The 21901-nt window shown below is 36.3% G+C and overlaps 1 long non-coding RNA gene across 1 annotated transcript; it reads right to left on the bottom strand.

Annotated features, from left to right (window-relative positions):
* Nucleotides 1-4590: 4590 nt before the first annotated feature.
* Nucleotides 4591-12469, bottom strand: LOC139151872 (uncharacterized). The gene is made up of 3 exons (XR_011556503.1): nt 12398-12469; nt 6956-7134; nt 4591-5141 (listed from the first exon to the last, which is right to left on the bottom strand). It is a non-coding gene; the product is annotated as an uncharacterized lncRNA (long non-coding RNA).
* Nucleotides 12470-21901: the final 9432 nt, after the last annotated feature.

A 21901-nucleotide genomic window follows, 5' to 3' on the forward strand; every position in this document is an offset into this window, starting at 1 on the left:
TGGCCGCCTTACATACGTGCTGATGGACATGCCTATAAATGTAGAAATTTCAGGTTGTTTATGTGCGTGCAGCTTTACTATAACATGCTGTCAACAAGAAGTTCAGACTTGGACATTTATGCTCTTTGCAGATTTACCTGACCACCAGATCAGATTGCTGCACCTGGAACTTGGCTAGCCAAGGGTCTTTATTCAGGCAGGGATCTACTCTACCTGCAACATAGTTTGGGAGACCATACAACGCTGACCTAACAAAGCAGCGTGGACAAGGCTACCTGAAATTATTTGTCCTTCTTTGGTAGTATTTCATTTGCAAAGTGACCTATGAGATCAGGTGTTGTAAAATTTAAATTACATGTCCCCAAATATGGCATCCAATCGGTAATGCCTGCATCCTGCATCACTGAGGAGATAGTACCTCACATTTAGTCAGTTAATTTTTGACTCTGCAAAACAAATGATCTAGCTGGCGATGAACATACTAACCTGATGGACTTATGCACTGCTGATACTGTGAGGTCAGAGAAGAACTTGAACTAAGACTCAAGACGACAAGTCTATATTCACGCCATTTTCAGAAATGTACTTGACTAATAAGTTTAATGCTTCCTTTATTAGATTACTTTGTCCAGTTTTACACAGTCCATAGTTTGCTCAAAAAATATAAACCTGTGGAATAGTGCAAAAGAAAATGTTAGAAAAAAGTCCTTTAAGTTGCAGTTCTCTCATTGGCTGCAATCTCTTTGTAAAGCTTGGCAAAAGTACACATGTATGATATATATGAGTGCATATACATACATGAAGTAAATAATCGGACAATGAGAACACAAATTAACAATTCATTCAAGAGCATAGGACAGATTTTGTCCATTTTGGTGGACTTTCCAAAACTTGAAGTCTTCAGTTACCCAGTAACAGAGAAAAGAATAAAGGTATGTTTCACCTATAGCCACTCCACACAAAAGAGAACAGTTTCAATGCACATGTTGTTGGAAAATGACCTAGAATGTCCAGTTTCCACTGCTCAAACATATATCTACTTGTAACTACACTTTTTTATCTGTGTACTTGGAACAAATTTTTCAATGCATTTCTTAGTATTGAGTGATAAGAAGTCATCCATTATGGTGATTTTAAAAGATAAAGATATAAAAGGGTAGTCGAAATTTAAAACTCTGCTAGTTTGCTTGTGCCAAAGAAGCATGAATGTCACTTAATTATCGAAAGTTGGTCGCTCCCGGAAAAGAACACTTAAAACACCCACTCATACAAACAGCGACACTTGATTACAATTCAAAAACACACTTTGAGTTGATATGTGCTTCAGAAGGAAAAGACGACCCAGGGTGTTTGCTCTGCTGATCTGACATGCTAGCTGAATAAAGCCCAACCCTCAGTTTGGCGAGGTACTTGACCGCTCTGGAGTAGGGTTTCCTTATGATTCACCTATTCCAGAAAAGCCGAGCAATGTTCCGTTTGTAACTTTCCAAGTTGGGGGCAGGGGTTTTGGGCAACTCTGTCAACAAAGCTAGGCTGGAAAGTCATGGTTGATGTCCATCCCGGAATCCAACGCTGTCAGTTGACAAATTCGATTCAACAGGTGAATGTTACCAAGACTCTAAGGACAGTGAAAACTGACATCACCATAACCTAAAGTTCGCTCAACTTGACCAAGAGGCTTATTTGTTATTCTTCATCAATCATCTCCATAAATCATGCCACGGAAATTTAAATTAAAAACAGCATGGACAAACTTGTACTGATTTGATCCTCCGATTTAAATACAAGATTTGCAGATTAAGTCCACAGTGACCGGGTATGAACTGGGGATAAAAATCATACGACAGACATAGTTTTGAATCTTGGAAAGCATGGCATGTGGTCAAGTGGTCGGGGTTCAATCAGTGTACCAATGACTGTTATAAAATTATGCCCTTACAGTGTTATTGATTTGAGTTGGAGGTGCGAGCCTTACAATTGTATTCCTCGCCTGACAACAATAGTCTGACATGTGCCCATTATTTTGCTTACAGTCTACAAGGTAGTGAAGGAATTCATATGCAGCTATGGACCCATTGTCTGGTTTCACTGGCAACCTGCCGTACACAGCCTGTGAGCGGGTGGTTGTCGCGGCCGCAGTGGGCAGCTCGTGTGACCAGGTTCTGGCAGAAGGCCAAGAAAAGGAAGGCCCAGAGACAACTGCAAAACAATGTGGAAGTGGAATTTTTTGCATGGCTTTAGGCCCAATTTGACTGTAGGGTCAAGTATAACACAGTTAGTTTGCCCATTAGTGTAAAAAAAACATTGCAAGCAACTACTGACACTTTAGAAGTCCCAGGAGCATACACGACTGTACAGGATTGTGAAACAGTGCCTATAGTATATGAGTGGAGAAACAAGAATATATGTATATAATGAACTATAGAAAACATCAAAGAAAGATACAGTGTTTTTTTCAAAAGGTTAGAATGTGGTGATGGGAGGTAGAGGAGGGGGAGGGGTGTGACTCACAAAATGTTCCTTTGCAAGGCAAAACCAGCTGTACTTTAATAGCAAATAGCCCATCTGAGGATCAGAAGTTAGCCTACCAGTTTCTTGGTAAAGGGTTTGTTTTCACAGGGTGCAGAATTTTATATGGACACTGTTCCCCCAAGCAAAGTTGTACATATATGGCTGTGTACGCTGGAACTGTGGAACCGTGGGAAAGTGTTCCTACGTTAGGTTTGCAACAACCTGACTGCAGACCAGTTACAGCATGATCAAAACAATCTGTTCCCTGATTGCCACATTGTTGCAAATGAGGGGAAACAAACAATGAGACACAGCCGCTGACCCTGTGAACAAGTCCAAACCAATATATTTTGTTGTCTTTATTGAAAATTTTGCAAGAAAAACAAATATTGATACATGACAAAAGATATGACGATGGTTTATTGCCTTTTGCTGAGGCAACAAGTCCTGACTCATTGATTGAATATCATTTTTGATAAGAGCCGCATATGGTCTGATCATAGACATTGTCTGTGGTCTGATTGTAGACACTGGGATATCTGATCATGGACACTACTGTCTATGGTCTGATCATAAACATTACTGTCTATGCAAGGTCTGATCGTAGACACTACTGTCTATGGTCTGATTATAGACACTACTGTCCATGGTTTGATTGTAGACACTACTGTCAAAATGGCTGATCATAGACACTACTGTCTATGGTCTACTATGGTCTGATCATAGACAGTATACTGTCTATGGTCTGATTGTAGACATTACTATGGTCTACTACTCTCTATGGTCTACTATCTGTGGTCTGATCTACTATTTGTTGTAACATTAAAATGGAAATTTAAATATCATCTAAATAATTTCCATGACGTGTCCACTTGAAAGCTCACCAAAAATGTTTTTATTCTTCTTCTTTTTCAGCGCACAGTTGACCAACCTTGCCCCTAGCATAGGCTTTGTCACACATTGTCATTGAACACGATGGTGGTGTAGTCAACAGACAAGAAATCTCTTTGTTTACTAAAGCTCAGTAATTTCAGCAGGCCATACATGATAGAAAGTTAAAAAGTGACAGTACAGCAAGAAAATGACCAACAAAATCAACATCAGCGTGCCCTCTGAACGAAATCAGCATGCCACTAATTAAATTAATTGCCTTGATTTAAAAATTTGCCTAGTACAGGTACTGGTACCCAGCTAGTGCAAAAATTTACTGAAATTCCTATTATATTTTCTCCAAGATTTCATGAGTTTAGAGGGCATACTCATCAATATGCATATAAGTTCTAGCAGTATTTGTTAGTCCTCTTCTACAGCACCAACATAAAAACACTACTTTATCTCATTTGCATGAATTATGAGTCACACCTGCTATTAAAATGCCAGGTGCACATAAGTTATAACATATCACTTGAATGGCTTCAGTGGATAGTGGAACTTGAACTTTAAGAGCATTACATTGCTAGTAATCTGTTCAAAACTGTCCTCCGATTCAATTCTGTTCCTTCTTAGGCTACCACTTGGCTAATATTTTTGAAAACGGGGTGAAAAGTTTAGTAGGTCAAAGGTTAAAGATTCAATTTGCATAAAAACTTTTATGTGACTTGTTTAGTTTGTTTTAAAATCACCAGTCAAGACTGCATCTCACTGTATGTAACATTTACACATTATGTCAAAGAATTATAAAAGTATATAAGTCATAAATTCACAAATGATTCTAAGGAAAATCGACAACGTTCATACCAACAGTGGTATAGCAGTCTTTTGTTGCCGGCAATATTAAAGCCAGCAGATGTTGGCCCCTTTCATTTTATTACGAGCTTCTAATAGTATTCAACCAAGGAATCACAAATATTAAAGTCTAAAATCAATTTATTTAACCAACATACCCTGGGATTTTGACAGTGGTCAAAGTATATCAGGGATCCCAAGCCTAAACATACACACACACATATAAAAGATAGATGTATAGATGTATAGATAGATAGATAGATAGATAGATAGATAGATAGGGAGAGAGAGAGATATGTATGTATCTATATATCTGAATGTATGTTATCTATGTTATGTTCTTTTGATTTTGATATTACTAAAAGACTGCACATCTTAAACTGATCGATATTATATTTTAATGTAATGCACTATATCAAGATACAGATTAAGATTCAATATCAAGATGCATAGTTGTGAATTATGAACCTGTCAATACAGAAACATACAATGGATTTCATACTATCATTTCAGAAATTCATCTAAATTGTTTTGTCCTGAAACGATTTACTGCAGAGATTTAAAAAGATATGGTGACGCATGAAAAATTGCTCAAGGCTTCAAGCTTAATCAAATAATGACATTTCACCCTTGTTTTTATTGGGGCAATAATTATTAATTATGAACCTTATCCTTTACAACACAGAAATGTTAATATGAGAATATGATCTCCAAAGTGATAGATGATATTTCGTTGAAATGGAGACATGATTTGCTGGTTCCCACAGGAAAGAAGAATCCTTGTAAAAGTATGTGGTAGTTGTCAGGCAGATGGTAAAACTTGTGATCTCTGTAGCCAAGTTTAGACTGCATTACTTCAACATTGAGAGCATCCTTCTTCTTGTCTCTTAGTCTTGAGTCACAAACTGTCAAAGTTTGAAGATAGAAAAATATTTAGAATGCATTTTATGGAAGATTTTTGCTTGCTTTATGGAAGATTTTTTTTAATTATTTCTGATGTTGATTTGATGGTGCGGGTTTTCCAGTTTGGTCTTAACTGACCATAAGTTATAAACATTTCAAGTTATAAACATTTTTTATTTCAAGTTACCATGGAAAAAGTATGTTTAATTTGCAACTTTGCATATTTCACATTTATGTTTCTTCACTGAGTTGCATGGCATTTCTTCTCCATCAACCTCTTTTGTAGCTCCATATTAAATTTAGACAAACATCATTGAAAAAATGTTATGAAACTGAAAGTTACTATTACCTTCTACAAAAGTTTCATTTATTGAATTTAAACTTTTCTAACAGAACAACAATAATAGAATGCTTGAAGTGTGATACTATGAGATGAACTATTGGATCTTAGGAGAGGTGGTTACAAACATCTAAATTTTATTGATTTCACATTTCAAGATGGATAAAAATTGCAGTTCAGAATTTATAAGGCATACATATTCCCCCTTCCCAATTCCACACTGTATGACAGTCATGTAAATATTCTTTTTCTTAAAAGAACAACATGGAAGCAATACTTTTAGTACTGTTTTTAGCTTTGCAGACTTTTCTTTTCATATCAATTATCCCTCCAAAGATCTATAACTATTTGATTTCTGATTTTGAAAACAACTAAAGACAGAGCAGATGATAGAATTATTACTCTGAATTCTGGCAACATATTCCCGCTTGTGACTTTTGAAAAAAGTTTATATTTCTATTCTATCATACAAAAGTTTATTTTTACCTTGGAAGAAAAGCATAAAAAAACATGTTTAGATTTAGCGGAGAATGTCAACGACAGTGCTGGGCTTGAATTTCCTCAAATGGAACACTAATCCTTCTTGTTTAGATTGGTTGCCTATACAATTACATGAAAAGTATGACCACTCACTATCTGCACCATGAGAACTTCTGGCACTGAGCCAAGTGATGCGACATCCCTGCACTTTAATGAAGAGAACCAACACACAATTTGTTCACATATGTTGTGATTTTTTTCTCTGGGAATGGTTTATTCCATCCAGGGTATGTGGAAAATGTATCCATATTCTTTGTTATGAATGAGTATATATTTGCTACTCATCTGTTTCATTCATATAGGGCCACTTGGGTTATGCCTTATGTTTCGATAAGACTGTCCTACTTTCTCCTAAAATGTACTTTTCGCAAAAATACAAATTCTTGATTCTCAGTATGTGATTCACAAAAAACAAAAAACGCAGTTCAAGTTCATGAATTGCCAATGTCAATTAATGTTAAGTACCTAAAGAAAACTTAGATTTGCAAAATTTGAAAAATTTGTATTTAAAACACACACACACACACATACACACACACACACACATATATATATATATATATATATATATATATATATATATATAATATATATATATATATATATGTATATATATGAGTATTGCATGTTTTAAGAATACCACAGGGCATTTAGAATGAAGTTGATTGTTCACTATATAGTTCAGTAGCTTTCATTTGCTTTAAAAATTCATTAAAATTTAACCACTTATTTGTTATATACATGTAGCTATAGTGGTAGTTCACTTTCTCTGCATAGAATTACCCTTGTATGTCTTTCCTATCTTTAAACTTTGAGGTTTTTCTTTTGGCATGTTGGATATTTACTGCATGTCGGGAGAATACCACAAGACGTTCAGAATGAGGCTAGTTGTTCAACATCAGAATTGTTGAAATTCCAAAGCTGTGAGAAACTTACTGACAACTTCTGACAGTGTTGTCAGACTTGCTTCACTGAACTGTTCTCTGATTGGCAACACTTGATGAGATTCAGTGACTTATGTTACGGGCTTGCTGATTGGCTTATTTGGCAGCATTCAAACCATAAACCTTTGGCTCTCTGATTGGCTGTTCCATCCATGAAGTTCAACTTCATCTCTGTAAGTAATGCAGACATGTAAAAAGTCTCTCAGAGGTGTAAAAAAGAAATAAACAGAATGGTTACTATGTTGTATAATTTATAGCATCTTTGTAAAACTGAAAAAATCTGTGAATTTCTTCTAAATATATACAAAGCTACAATGCTTCCCTGTTGATGAGCTAATCCAGTTTATCAAATGCCATATTTTAGGATTTCCGTCCAACTGGGAGAAATACCAATTTCCTAATAGAGGGCTTGCTCTGTGTCTGAGGGCCTTGTGGAGCTAGAATTCATCGCCTGGCTGTTTGGGACTGCAGCTGTTTGTTGTACTCACACTGTGGGTTATTCACTGAAAAATAAGTGTTACAACTTGCGGGGATAAAATCTGACCCCAAATGGTTCCCATTGTTATTCTATCCCGGTTTATGTTGCGGTGGTAAAAATGTTTTCCCACCAACCTCTTTAATATCAGGTATCCTGCCATGATTAGACAGGTTTTCCTTTCCCCCTTGTTAAAAACAAACCTTCGCTTCCATGGAAACCGACCACAGGGGTATAATTGGCATGCCAACCATTTTAACAGAGACATCGGACAAATAACCGATTACCGTTCCGTTCTCAAAGCTGTCACTTCTCATATCTAAAACAAACAGTTACATCACCATTAGAAATTTAGCATGTAGCTTTCATATGGGAAATATATCAAAACCTCTGCTGTCCAAAAATACCTTTGCTAGGCTTATGATCACCATGATGAAACTTACGACAATCGCAAGACTGAACATAAAAGGAAATGGCAGTTTCCGATGACCTGTATATTGATCTTTCTCTCGATCATATTTCATGAGAATAATTATGATATTCAATGTTTTTGCAATGCTGTAACTGGAACCTCAAATAATAAATATGACAAATGCGTACCAGATAAACTTTCACGATCCTGGTCATGTTTCTTCAGAGGAACTTAAAAACGGTATGAAGGAGTTTTTTTTACACTCAATTTGGCTCGGAATTATAAATACATATATATGAAAAGTACTTGGCCAATATTGTGGAGAAGCATCATCCATAAAAGCTGGTGAAGTCTTCACCAGTATTAAAATTTCGTTCACCCCATGAAAAGAACTTAACTGGCACGATATGTGGCTTCTGGTATGTCCTTACTGTCATAATCAAGAGTTAATGCATATACCATCAGCTCCTGACTCATAAAGTGCCCTACGTCAAAAGCAGATAAAATGGCGGGAAAAAATGTGGTGGAATGTGTGTAATAGTTTTGGCGGGAACAAAGAAAGAGCCTCTGTTATTGAATGCCTGGTATTTTTTATGCATGTCTTACTGGAGAGACAAGTACCTTTGAAACTTTGGGGCTGTTACCCTAGACAAAATACTGCCCCAGGCTCCATCCCACTCACAGCAAGGAACCCTGGTAGGCAGGGAGCAAGGGATGCTGGGAAGACATGATGCACCCCGTTCCTGGTTGGCTACACAGAGACTAAGGATTGCACTACACAAAACACAAGTTTCTGATACCTGTGAGAAAATTCTTTCCACCTAGGGGCCTGGCAGTTGTGGTCAGTCTTCTGAAGTGTGAAAAATCATGGCTGCTAATTTGGCGGGAACTTAGAAAGTACTTTGTGCAACACTCCTCGTAAACGGTGACCATGCTGTTTAGTCTAAGGAAACTGGTGATATTAGCTTGATTAAAACTCAGGTCTATTTTCCAGTCAACATATGTAGTGCATTAGGCAGGAAACAACATTTTACCAGCAAAAACCGACTTGTATTAAATTACTCCTGTGTATGATGCTTCAATCACATCAAACCTACAGACCAAGTCAACAGGATTGTAAAGAAACTTTTATATCACAATTTTGGTCAGCTGTTTAAAATTTAATGACCCTTTCAGGGCCACTATTTCATCTTTAAAATATTTATGGTAGTAATTTCTTACCACTGGGTTGAAATTTCTGACATTTTTGGCAATAGATGATGTGAAGAGCAAACTTTTTTGTAAATGAGAGGGCTATGTGAAATAGAAATAATTCGTTATAAGAGTCTATTTGGACAGTGGAGCTGTGATCTTTTCAAACACTGCTTGGTTACTTCAGTGAGGGAGATAAAACGATGCACTGTAGTCATATATATTTCACTGACAATTGACATGCAGCACGCTAGCACACTGAAAAGGTTTGTTGAAGTATATAACAATCAAATTCTAAAGAACAATAAAACAAATGCTTTTGATAATTATGTTCATAACAAATGCAGCAGTATCATACACAATACAAAATTAAAATGAATGAGTGGAAATGTACAGCCGTACAGCAATTTTCACTAAAAGTCAAAGAAGATTTAATATGTACGTGTAATGCTGGCAATCACCACAACCGTTTGTACAATGTTTCTTTTTTATTTACAAGATCAGGTGTTATTTAATACTAAAAGTGACACCCACTTTAACATTCAAGAAACATAATGATACCATAAAAACAATTATTATAACTACATTTTTTCCTTTTTTGTTGATTTCCTGATTTTAAGATCTTTAATTTTTAAACATGTTGCAACCAAGAAATCTAAAATGTTGAGTATTTGTGTCTTCTAGTACAGATTTGTTTATGCTTCAGATCATCTCAAAACTTGTAGGAAATTTAAAGTGGTTCAGGATATTATTTTCAACTTCTTGTTTGACGAACTTCACTTTATGATTTCCTTGAATCTGATAGATTTCATGCATGTACAATCATGGATTGTAAAATGGTACTTGACAACATCCATCTGTATAAGAAGTAATCTGATGTTTCCATTTCCCTTTGACCAAGTGAGCTTCTATTGATTCCACGTGCCACGTACCTTTCCGGTAAAATGCTTAAAGTCAAAACATCTTACTTTGATTGCACAAAGACGTCATTAAGTTTATCTCTTCATGCTGCAAACAAGGGCTTTTTCCTTGACCAAGAAAACAGCTTTCTTTCACAAAAAAAATTTGTACAACAAATACCGTGGCAGGCTGAAAGTCCCATTTCGATTTCAGTGGATGCTTAGAAACCAATAATTAAAGTGAGTAGTTGACTCTCGGTATCCCTGACAATGGTATGCTGAAGAAATTAAATTTTAAAGAGTAACTCCAGAGCAAGGATTCCTTTCTGACATCTCCATGTACTAAATATTTTCATGTTGCACAGGAAGTTAGAAAGATCTTAAGACTGAACTGAAATTGTGTCAGTGTTATATTCTGATGAGCTTATTTCCATAAATCTCATGGACCAAGTATGGTATCAATGCACACTTTCAGCGGTGGCTTTTCTCTGTTCAATAGTGCGATGCAACAACAACAACGAAACAAAGAGAGTGATGGAACCCAGCATACTTTCATAACATTGATATTTTTTTTATAATTAAGTAGTTTCAAAATATTTAAAAAATCGGCAGATCATTTCCATTTAGGTGAAAGTTCATGGTCTGAATATTGCTATTAATCTCAAAAGTATCACAACTTTTCATAAAAGCTGAAGGCAATTATTACTTTCAAAAGTAAGTCTTTTAGCCACAATGCTTTTTAACACATATTCTCCATAAAAATATGTGAACTGTTAATCCCTTTTTTGCATTTTCAGCATGTTTCTCTCCATTTTATAATTCCTATAATTGTTAGTGTGGCAATAATAATAATAATGTAATAATGTCATCTAATGGTCATTCAGGTTTATCATCTTCTATATCTTGTTCTTTTATTCCCGTACTTTGAAAAACACATTTGCGAAATCAAAACAACTCTGAATTTGCAAAATACATTGCAAATAATTTTGTGGAAATATTTCTGAACAAGTAGAAATATTTGTGATAGTACATCGCACAGTACAGAGAATGTTCTCAATGGAAGATGAAGTATTCAATACATGTGTGTTAATTCACTTCAGTCATGGCTGTAGAATGTGGGCCAGGTTTTAAAATGGATCCATCACGATAGAAATGACGGAATGTGGAAGGTATCTATTTGTGTTTGAATTCTTCTGTCATCTGTTTGTTTAATTAAATATGTGTTTGCCATCACAATCAACCCCTGATGACATCATGCAATCAGATATCATCACACTGTCATACTGCATCATATTTTTTTCAAAGTGTTGTCATTATTTCTCTTTAAGACAGCTGTGCAATTTTTCCATTTTTAAAAAAATTCTTTTGCTGTTTGTCAATTATGATGCTTTGTTAAAGTTTCTGTTCAAGATGACAGTTACCTTGCAAGCTCTTTTAAAGAGCTGAGTGTTTAAACTCTCTCTTGCTGCTGAGATGTCAAAATTAGTTTCAAAATCAAATGCATTCTCTGACAGTCAAGTACAAGGTTTCATCAGCAATTCACTGGTATATTCAAGGATCAAAACTTGAATTAAAGCCTGGCTCAAAGTACTTTTTGTTGACTTCATTTTTGGAGTCCCATCTGTTTGCAATTTTTCACTTGCAATTGTTGAATTATTGAATTTGTCAGCGGAGGTACTCTCTCATATTTCTTGTGTGAACTTTTTGTAAAAAATTATGCATCATTTCTCAAAAGAAACACGACCCCTGACCTTTCCCATAATGGTGTGATGTTATGTCACATGATAAATTATCTTTAACATGAGATATTCCAGTTGATGTTGAACATTATGACACTCGTGACAAATTATCTCATACATGAGATATTCCAGTCACTCAACACTACTTAATTTCAATTTTCAAAAACAGGATTTTGCTTCAATCTAAATATAAGCTTTTGGAAAAAGATGAAAAATGTGAAAGCTTTAATATCAAGATCCCTTTCTTTTAGTATGATTTTCTTTTTTAATTCTAATTCTTGTCTAACTAGGAACTCCAAAAGTGTTTTGAAATTACTAGCTTTTTAGCTTGTCAATACAGCTAACACGTGTGTAATTTCAATATTGTTGATGCCTCAGTTTTTCATCCAGACTACAATTTATGTGTCAATGAGAATGCTGCATGTTAGCCCTTTGAGTGCCAAAGTCAACTTTTGTCATCTTTGTAAAATGTACCCCAGGCAAATTTTTTCAGATTTTTGCCAAAATTTTGATGAAAATCTGTAGCCAATAAAATGCAATGTCCGTTTGGTCCAAAATAATAAAAAAATTACAGAAAAATTCAAAAAAATTGTTAAAATGTTGAACTAAAATTTCGGTGGGAAAAATCACAGCACTCAAAGGGTTAAACACAATGAATTGTACTCGCAAGTCAAACATATATTCAAGGCACAATTCAACATATAATATTTCAACATACCTCACAGAGAAGGAGAAGAAAGAGTATTTGCTTCCTTGAACTAAAATATTGAAAATCATCCTTCAACTGCTGATGGGAGGGGTAGAAAGGGCCTGCCTTCCCCAGCTGGATTTGGTACAGTCCTTTTTGTTTTCAGTCTTGTTTTTACACTGATCAGGAACAGAAAGTTGACAGCACGGGGATCTACCATTGTCTCTTTGGAAAGGGTAGCCAAAAATAATAATATCTACAGATCTGTAAAAAAATCTAGAAACGATATTATGTTACCTTTTTACTCTCGCAAATTGGCCTTAACAATAAACGGTAAGAGGAATTCTGAAACAAAATGTGCACAGTATGCAAATTTTGAGCTGGAGATAAAACTTGTAAATCCTGAAGAGCAACAAAAAAAATTGCACAGTGTCTTTCTTACTACCCCCCTTCTCAGATCTAATGGTCCATTTCCTTTGATAAGCATTTTAAATCCTAATTCTATCAAGATCAGTATAAAAAAAATAAACAGTTTAACATTCTCAATTATACGCAATTGTGGGTGAATAATTAAGAGCCAATTATCTTGTTAGACAAATAAACTTGCCCAATCTTAAATATTTTACCTTGTAATGATAATAAACCTTACTGCTAAAAGTGATTCTGAGAAATGCTGGGATAATTGAAGCACAAACTGTGGTGAAAATACTCTTAAAGGTCCTGATGGGGAAAAGGGATTTGGGAATACTTGGTTTTCCTGAATCGATCTGCGGAAAAATATATCCAAGGCAACCCCTCGCGCCAGGAGATGAGATATTGTTGCTGCGGCAACAATCCGGTTTGTTATTTCAAATCCCCTCAAGAAAACACGTGGAAATAGTAACAGAAGCAATATTTTATGAACTTTCATTAAAATAAGCAGTCGGGTCCAGTGGAGCCCAGACCCCCATCAATAAACAAACAGACAGATGTGATAGTGAGTTTTAAATTAATGAGCTTCAGTTGGCGAAAAATAACAGAGATAAGGGATGTGCTGAAAGTTGAAAATAGCAATAAATGAGTAGATTAAGTTTAACTTTAAAGACATCAAACTTAAAAAAATACTTTCATGTTATCAGTATAATTGGATGGATCCTTGTGGGAGACCTTTAAGCCCTGCATAACGCATGCGTTGGCCAGTGTTCAAACAAGACATCCTTAGAGCACAAACAACCGAAGCTTATATGGAGAGAACACCGTCACACAAACGAAGTCACTGTCTTCGCATCTGGTCAAACTATTGGCTTTCAAAATGTGTGGCATTGAAACCTTTTATTCTGTGTGCCGAAACATGTGGCAGCCATATACGTTGAGGACTTGTCTTGATTTCGGGAGTTCAGTTTCCACTGATACTGTGAGTCGGAGAATGAAGGACTTTGTCTAATGACCGGGATGTATTAAAAGAACATCTAATAATCGCCAGCCAGGTTGCTAATTTAGCGTTGATCTGATGGCCACTACCCTGCCGTGTACCCCTGTAATGTACCTGGCTCAAAAACAACACACGCCGGACCAGAAAAGCTACAGTGTCCAAAACACACAGAGAGAAAACTGTGAACAATAACATTCCAGTACTTACCGAGAATACTAATAAAGAGATCCTGTTAATTTGGTGACTCTTGAATTTTATACTTCTATTCTTAGCTTATCAGGGCTGAAAAATTATCTGGACAAAATAATTATTTCAAAAAAGTTGTCATACTAATGACAGAAAACAGAGCATCTAATCTGTATGAGTTTCATTCAAATATTTGATATTTTTGTGCAGATTTTCAGCAGTATCAAATTTTTCTTACTTTTTCACTTCCAATCAAGACTGAAATGTGATTACTTGTCGGCTGAGAGTAAAACATGGTCTCTTCTTGATAAAAGTTTCGAGGACATTATAAATCAATAGTAGATACAACAACAAAACAAAGATTGTGAAGTGGGTCATATGAACTAGGTCATATGACTAAACCCATCAGGGCTCTCTGTAGCTATATACTGTTATTGAAACTGTTCACCAAAATCACTTTCAAACAGTTGTGGGTGGTGTTGTCACTCTTTGCTATCCAACGAAATTAAGCCCATCTGATCCGGACTGTTGAAACTATGACTGCACAAATGTTTTGATAGAGCCCCAAATGTTTTCCATCTGAATTTGACCTAAATATGTCAGTTTTACGTCTGTCTTGGCAAACTGACTTATAGATAAAGTCACAACTAACAGACAAAACATCCATTAACCTACTTCTAAAAAGTGAACTTTTTTTTAGAGAAAAAGGTACAATCTCACACATTGTCTTATTCAACTTCTAAATATTTACAAACTTTAATTTGAAGAGTTGGATTTACACGATACAAAATTTGCTAATCTATAACATTTTTGCTTAAGAAAGAATTTCAGGTCATTTTACTTAAAAAAACAGTAATTTTAGGAGATAAAATATTTTTGAAATTCCAAAATGTGCTTTTGATATTTTGTGATGGCAGGACCTTTTGTGATATCGTAAAGAAAAATTGTAAATTTTAATTTGATGTTAATATTTTCCATATTTTCTTGCAATCTTTCCAATCAGTGATTTGGGAGAGCAAACCGGAACATTATACCGGAAACAATAAATCATTAAAGCAAAACATGACCTCTTACATCAGACAACAATTATTGATATTCCTAGATTTGCTTGTTTCAGACAGACGGACATTCAACTGAGTCAATAATTTTCACTTAACTTATGACGGGACCTTACACCTGCTTTTCTCCTCCCATTCCAAAGAAAACAGATGCCGACTGCAATTTTGAACTTCTTTGTCAATATTTCACAGAACATAAAAAATCTTGGCAGTTGTGTGTGAACATTCAAACGATTCTCATCACACAGTGTATCTTTCAAATTGCATGAGGGGGGAAGCTCATAAATTTGTATGTGAAAAAAAATGAAAGGGACAATGTGTTAACACAAGAAACAAATTCAATTGAAAGAATGTTTTATGGTTAGCTATAACTTGACAGATTCTGAAAGTGTGCCGGAAATGTCGTAAGTGGATCCATCCAGTGAACAAAAAGGCTTTCCCAGCGTAAACTTAGCAGAGATCCAAATTTATCGAATATTTTTAGAAATAAACAATAAATCAATGGAAACCAACTTCAAAGTTCACCAGGATACAGTGGGAAAATGTTCATGATTGCCCCCTGCGACAGCTGTCTCGAGGGCCGTTATTGCCGATTTGAGAACATAAATAACATAAGTTCAGCCCTCATCCATGCAATCTGTGTTGTCCATCACTCTGTAATCGTGAAATCTATCTCCGTGTGAAAAGCTGCCCGCAAGCTCCCGTACAGCTTGTTGCCATTGGCAACCAGGTCAGGGGTCATAGACAATAGCTCCAGGGCATACAATGTACCAAAGCAAAAGCAAACTTTGATTTGCAAGTTTTTTCACAGAAATGATGTAGTGATGTCATCCTGTCATAGACCTGTTTGTTGGTAAGAGATACCTTTGCAATGATGAAAGTTTGCAAAGTTCTGATTTCAGCCAACAGCCTCTAATTTGAAGGCTACACACACATCTGCGGAATTCAATTTCTCAGACTGATTTGTGTGTGTGAAAAAAATTGTCCCCTATCCCGGTAATTTATTCTTTCCTCCTGCGCTGGGTAGATTTTCCCAAGGCATATCGATACACCCACTATGTCAAGTATTTGAAGCACGGCCCCGTAGCCATGGAATGGTCACACGGCTATGCTAGGGTCAATGTATTCTTTCTATGTTATCACTGAACACTAATAACGCACTCACTTGCCAATCATGACAGAGCACTACTTGCAAAAAAGTTATGTTGAACTAATTATGATCAGTATTTTCTTAATGAAATATTCAGTGGATGGTGGACACTTTGGTATTTCAAGCAGCGTGTCGTTGCCTTGGTGACTCTCCAACGTTGCCCAGGATCTTCTCCCAGAGAGAATTTTCATGCCTGTGTTTGTAAACGCAAAATTCAATTTACCATGTGTTTGCTCAGAGTTTTCTGGTTGATTTGATGGGAACTGTTGATCCAATTTGCTTATTTCCAAATTTACATGTTTGGCATCTGTTGTCATGGGGAATAAATTATGGAAAACAGCGCATCCATGGCAACCTCATCAAGTGTTTGTTGTGCAAACAACAGACAGCAGCACAGATGATGACTCAATCAGTTCCTCAAAACATCCTGTCAAAAAATTCTCGTGATTGCATAATGAAATACAAGTAATAGACGTAATCATTCCAGCATTTGTTGTGTGAAGCAAATGATTATGTCACTGTTACGGACACAACTTCCTTTTTAACTGTTCATTCAACACTCAACTTCATACAAAGGGGACTGCCAAACACTTCCTAACAAACAAATTCTTTGCACATTTTCTTTTTTTGTAGTTGTTATTTTAAGAACAGAAAATAAATGGATACCATTTCAAAAACAAGAAAAACTCTGAATATCACCATCAACATTCTCTGCTAAGCTTGCCTTCTTCATTTTGAAATTTTCTACTGATAAACTTCCAATATTTTTCTGTCAAGAGGAAAGTGTCTTCTCCCATATCACAATGACGACTTTTGAGGGGTGAAAGTTCAAAAACCAAATTAAAAAATTAATGAATCAAACATGCTTACTGAAAGAAGTTAAAGAACTTGGTATTGTACCCATAGAACATCTTTCTAGAAACAAAATTTTTTACAGATTTTTTTTGCAGGTCTTCAGGACGTCGATATTGAAAAAGCCATTATGAGATGCACTTAGCGATACCTTTACAATCTAACCACACACTTCAAGACTGAAATCTCTATCTCACACTGCAGTCTATGTCTCTGGATTCTCTCAAAGCCATTGACAAATAGCAGCCCAGGATTGGACTTAATGCTCTCACAGTGACTTTGACTTTGCCTGGCCACATGGGCAGAAATTTTAGTTCAGGTTTTTTTGTTAATTGTGGATTTTTAGTCTTTTTCAAAATCTCACAGGAGCACAGAAACATCATATGTAACTAAATTCTCATTGTCATTGGTAGTTGATTTGGAAATCAAGTGTACTCTTTGAAATAAAATGTTTAAAAATATTCTCTGTCTCCATTACTGGGTATATAGAATCATATAAATATCGATATATTTCGTGTACTTTGGAAGATCATAAGCATATTTTTTAATTTTCACTTGAAATAAGCCTGAGAAATTGAAAGAGTTGGTGTGCTCAGAATTGACTGACTAAGCACATAAATTGGATGTGTCATTACCACTAAAGTAATTGCATCGTTTGGATGCATGATTTGACACGATCGGTATACAAATAATTTTTCTAGCTGGCCACACTTAGAAGAATTTGTGTGATAACTTTAACAGGACAGAGTCAGGGAGTATCATTTTTTGATAATGGGTGATGAAATAACTGCACAAAAGGCCTCTGGTTTTTTGATGAACGCCATTCCAACATGGTACTAATCAGTCACACTTCCAGTCCAGTGATCATCCTCAGATTATCCAGGGAAATAAAAGGAATGGATGAACGATCCCAAATGGTAGACAGGACACGGAAAGGGGGAAGTGGATTTTTTCCTCGGAAACAGACACAGGTACAGATGTTCAGAAACTCATTACTTGTGATATAGGTGATGATTTTTCATCCTGTTCAAAAAACTGCTTTCCATCCTTTTGCCTTAGTGTTGTCCTAACTTGTTTCCCTCCTGGAATTTCGGAATTTCAATGCAACAATTTACCTTTTCAATGACTTTTGCCTGAATTTTACCAAAGCAAGTTTTATGATAAGACTGAAACAAAATTATACCAGAACAATATTACAATAACAAAATTTTACCAATTTGAAAGCAATTTTTATGAAAACAAGCGACTGAAACAAAACTCTACCAGAACAACATTTCAATGACAAAATTTTACCAAAGCAATCTTTATGAAAACAGGATTAAAACAAAACTGTACCAGACTAATATTCCAGTGACAGGTTTATGCCATTGTATTCTGCTTTTGATATTTACACTGGGATCTGGCCAGTACTGAAACTAAATTTACAGAAATTGGGCCAATGTGAACTGAACAAGGTGGCACAAATTTGAAAAATGATATGAAACACACGAAGGTGTTCTTCACTCATCACAACTGCTCTTATTTTTCATCGTCTGATTTCCTCCTCTGATCGTTAATCATCATCTCTCACTTCTTTCTAATTTTCCGTGCTGTAATTTAAACCATGATTCGAATCCCCCGTTTGTAATCTTCAAGATTACATGCTTTTTTACCCGCTGTTCGGATTAGAAACAGCGGGGCTGGTTCAGTGTGGTTTTCTCTCTTAATTCAATCCAGTTAGGACTCAGGGCTGTGACCCTCACTGTTTTTCAGCGCTGCTGAAGTTCTCACGAGTGAAACCGATCGCCTTGTCTTTCGCATAGTGCTGGGAGGGAGCGAGCCAGACCATTCCAGTGGAAGATTAACTTGACCGATGCAGTATTTGATGAGGAGGGAAAGTGGAAAACAGGTTTAATCAGAAATGCCAGAGAAATTCTGGAAAAATGACCACATCGTGAGAGGCTGGTTGAAATCAAGCTATGATAAGGTCCAGGAGGGTCGTCACGGTGACAGCCCATGTTACTTAATTAAGTAGAAGCTTCTAATGGCTAAAACAAGAAATTAACACACTGCTCATTACATCGATTACCGCCCAGATAAGACCCAAATAGCAGAAGCATTGATGATCACCGGTCAATTAACAAGGTTTAAGGAATGCCTGATTGTAAATTCATGAAACATTCATCCTTTGGAAGTTGCATTTACGCTGAATATAAAAAAAAACAAAACTTGAGAAGCAGTCTAACTTTAAACTGATAGTAGGGGATAAAAATGCAGATAAGGTTGCCTATCAACTGCTGCCCCTTACAAGGTTTTATTTGAGTGAAAAAACTATACAATGCAAGATCCGAGGTACATGAATATTCCACATTGATTAAGGGTCATTAGCATAGAATTTGAATACCGAAACAATGCTCATTAGTGTAATCTGCATATTTGAATATCATTATACCTCGCATCTTGCACTAATAGGAAAAAACACAGCTTTGAATCATCTTGTGGGAATTGATGACACAGCATTTGTTAACTGATGATTTCTTGTGTATAAATTTCATAGAACCGATATTTAGGACATTTCATGGTCAAAAATTACAATGGGCAAATTTTGAGATAGAATAAAAAAAATAGTTTTATTACATGTGATATGGGGGTCTCAAAGATTGGAAGTTACACTCTTGGGGTAGGCAGTGGACTATTCCGCATAAATTCTCTTTATGAGTGGTGCTATACTGAAGAAAAGAGTTGTAATTGGAAAACAAATACCAATTAACCTTGGGCCACCCCTGTTCCCAATGGACTTGGACCCACCCATCCATGCAAAACAATTGGACCATGCAAAAACGTGGAGTCAAGTGATTTGTAAGGGGGTGTATGATTGCAAAGTAAAACATTTCAGTTTTGCCTTTTTGATCGCTGCCACCTTGATTCAAGGTTTAGGCAATGACATACACACTGCTGTGAAATCTAAACTTTTGACTTTCAAAACTCCACTCTGCGTTTGATGCAACCTTATCAAAGTCAGTTGCATTTTTCATCAAAAGTTACAGTTGTCTCTTTTTTATCATATAACTATGTAGAGTTCACCTCCTGTCGTTACACTGCTCCATTCTCTGAAAACAAGACGTCTCACATTCGTATCGAAAAAAGCACATCGTCATCTCTGTCTTTCATCAGGTTATCTCAGAAGAGAAAGCTGGACTATTTACTGCCAAAACCGAGCCCTGGATGTTTACTCTAGTTTTCGGATCATTTGACGCTGAAAAACAAAGCTGCCATTCTTCCATGACCGCTGCACGCCATATCTGGACCAGATGGGGTGAAATGTGGCCGGGACGGGGACAGGGATTTTCGCTCCGAAAGCAACAACTGTTCACAGCTATAGCCGTCTCATCAGGGGCGATGATGCACTGCAAAGATATACTATGGCACTGTCTGATAAAAAAAAGATACAGTTAACAGAGATACGACATCAATCACCACATTTGAAAGTATTAATCTAGCTACAATCTCATCTTTCTGTCTCCATGAGAGGTTCATCTGTATCGTGTATCCATCTCATGAGTTTTGTTTAACAGTTTCTGGACTTTCTCAAATCCCAAGCTATGTATACTCAGACTCTCTGCTGGTAAAGTTTCACTTGTCAGCCCAAATGAATTTAATCACCCCGATTTCCTTGCAGTGAACCAGATTGAATTTTGAAATCAGTCCTGCTTTCTGGGGAGGGAGGTATCAGGAGGGGAGGGTCAAGTATCGTGAGGGTTATCTAAGAGCCAGCTTAGCCTAATGGAATCATGGGAAAAAATGTTGCCGCCATGGTGACAGGGATCCAGTTTCAATCAACTCATTTTTTTTTTATTTTGAAGTTGAATTTTTATGATGGATTACAGATGTTGTTATTCGTGGAGTTATTCTAAACACACTGCGACCTTACAACCGGTTGTCTGGGCAACCTGCATAGCCGTACATGCCTTGTCTGGAGTCAAGGAGGCGTGTTGCTGCCCGTGCCATGAAATGTACAAGACAGGAGTTTTGAAAATAAATAAGCAAATGCTATTTGTCCATTCATTGTATCACATACACAGGTCCATTCCTTCCAGCAGTTTGAACTGGCGCCGAGCCAGCCATGATAAATTAGAAACCATATCAACTTACGGTATCCCATGATTCATCCAACCAAGAGCCGGGCAACTTCTCTGCAAGGCCTGCACTTCACTGCCACTCATCTACAGAACACCCATCATGCACGAATCTGTCCATCACTTGGTTTACTATTCATACTAGTTGTAGTATTGTAATTATTCAGATTACAGTCTCAGAAAACGGTAGAATGGAACTGGTGATAGAAATTTCTCAGGATGAAATCTTCAGTATTTGATCGCTATAACATTTCTGGAGGCAGGTTTTTTTTGCTTGTTGGCTTGTATGGTTGTCTCGTATGTTCTCTCTCATCTTGGATTTAACCATTGCATTTGATCTCGATTGTCAACTTGAAAGTGCAGGGCAAAGTTCAACAGCATTACCATTAATACAGTTCTTGAAATTCTTTGATGCTGGAACCGTTTCCACTCTAAGCTATGGTGAAGTGGTATGCTGTATTTATGGCTGTATTCCATGGCTGTACTTTGCTGGGTATTTCAGGTAAATCAAGCTGGAAAAATTATGAAAGATCAGCAAAAAGTACTGAAATATTTCAATTCTGATTGCATAACCTAAGAGAAAATATGGAAAGAAGTTTGTTACTGTACAGTATAGCATGAATGCATGCAACTGTCGAACTCCAACTGACCTTGTGAGTACAAAACTTTCCATTAATTAATTTGAAAAAAAAGCTTTACACTTTTGGAATGTGTCTGTTGGACTACATCTGCCAGCTCTGTGCATGGCTAACTAGGTCTGCT

Source organism: Ptychodera flava, chromosome 15 (assembly GCF_041260155.1).
Source record: "Ptychodera flava strain L36383 chromosome 15, AS_Pfla_20210202, whole genome shotgun sequence".
In the NCBI taxonomy this organism is placed as follows: Eukaryota; Metazoa; Hemichordata; class Enteropneusta; family Ptychoderidae; genus Ptychodera; species Ptychodera flava.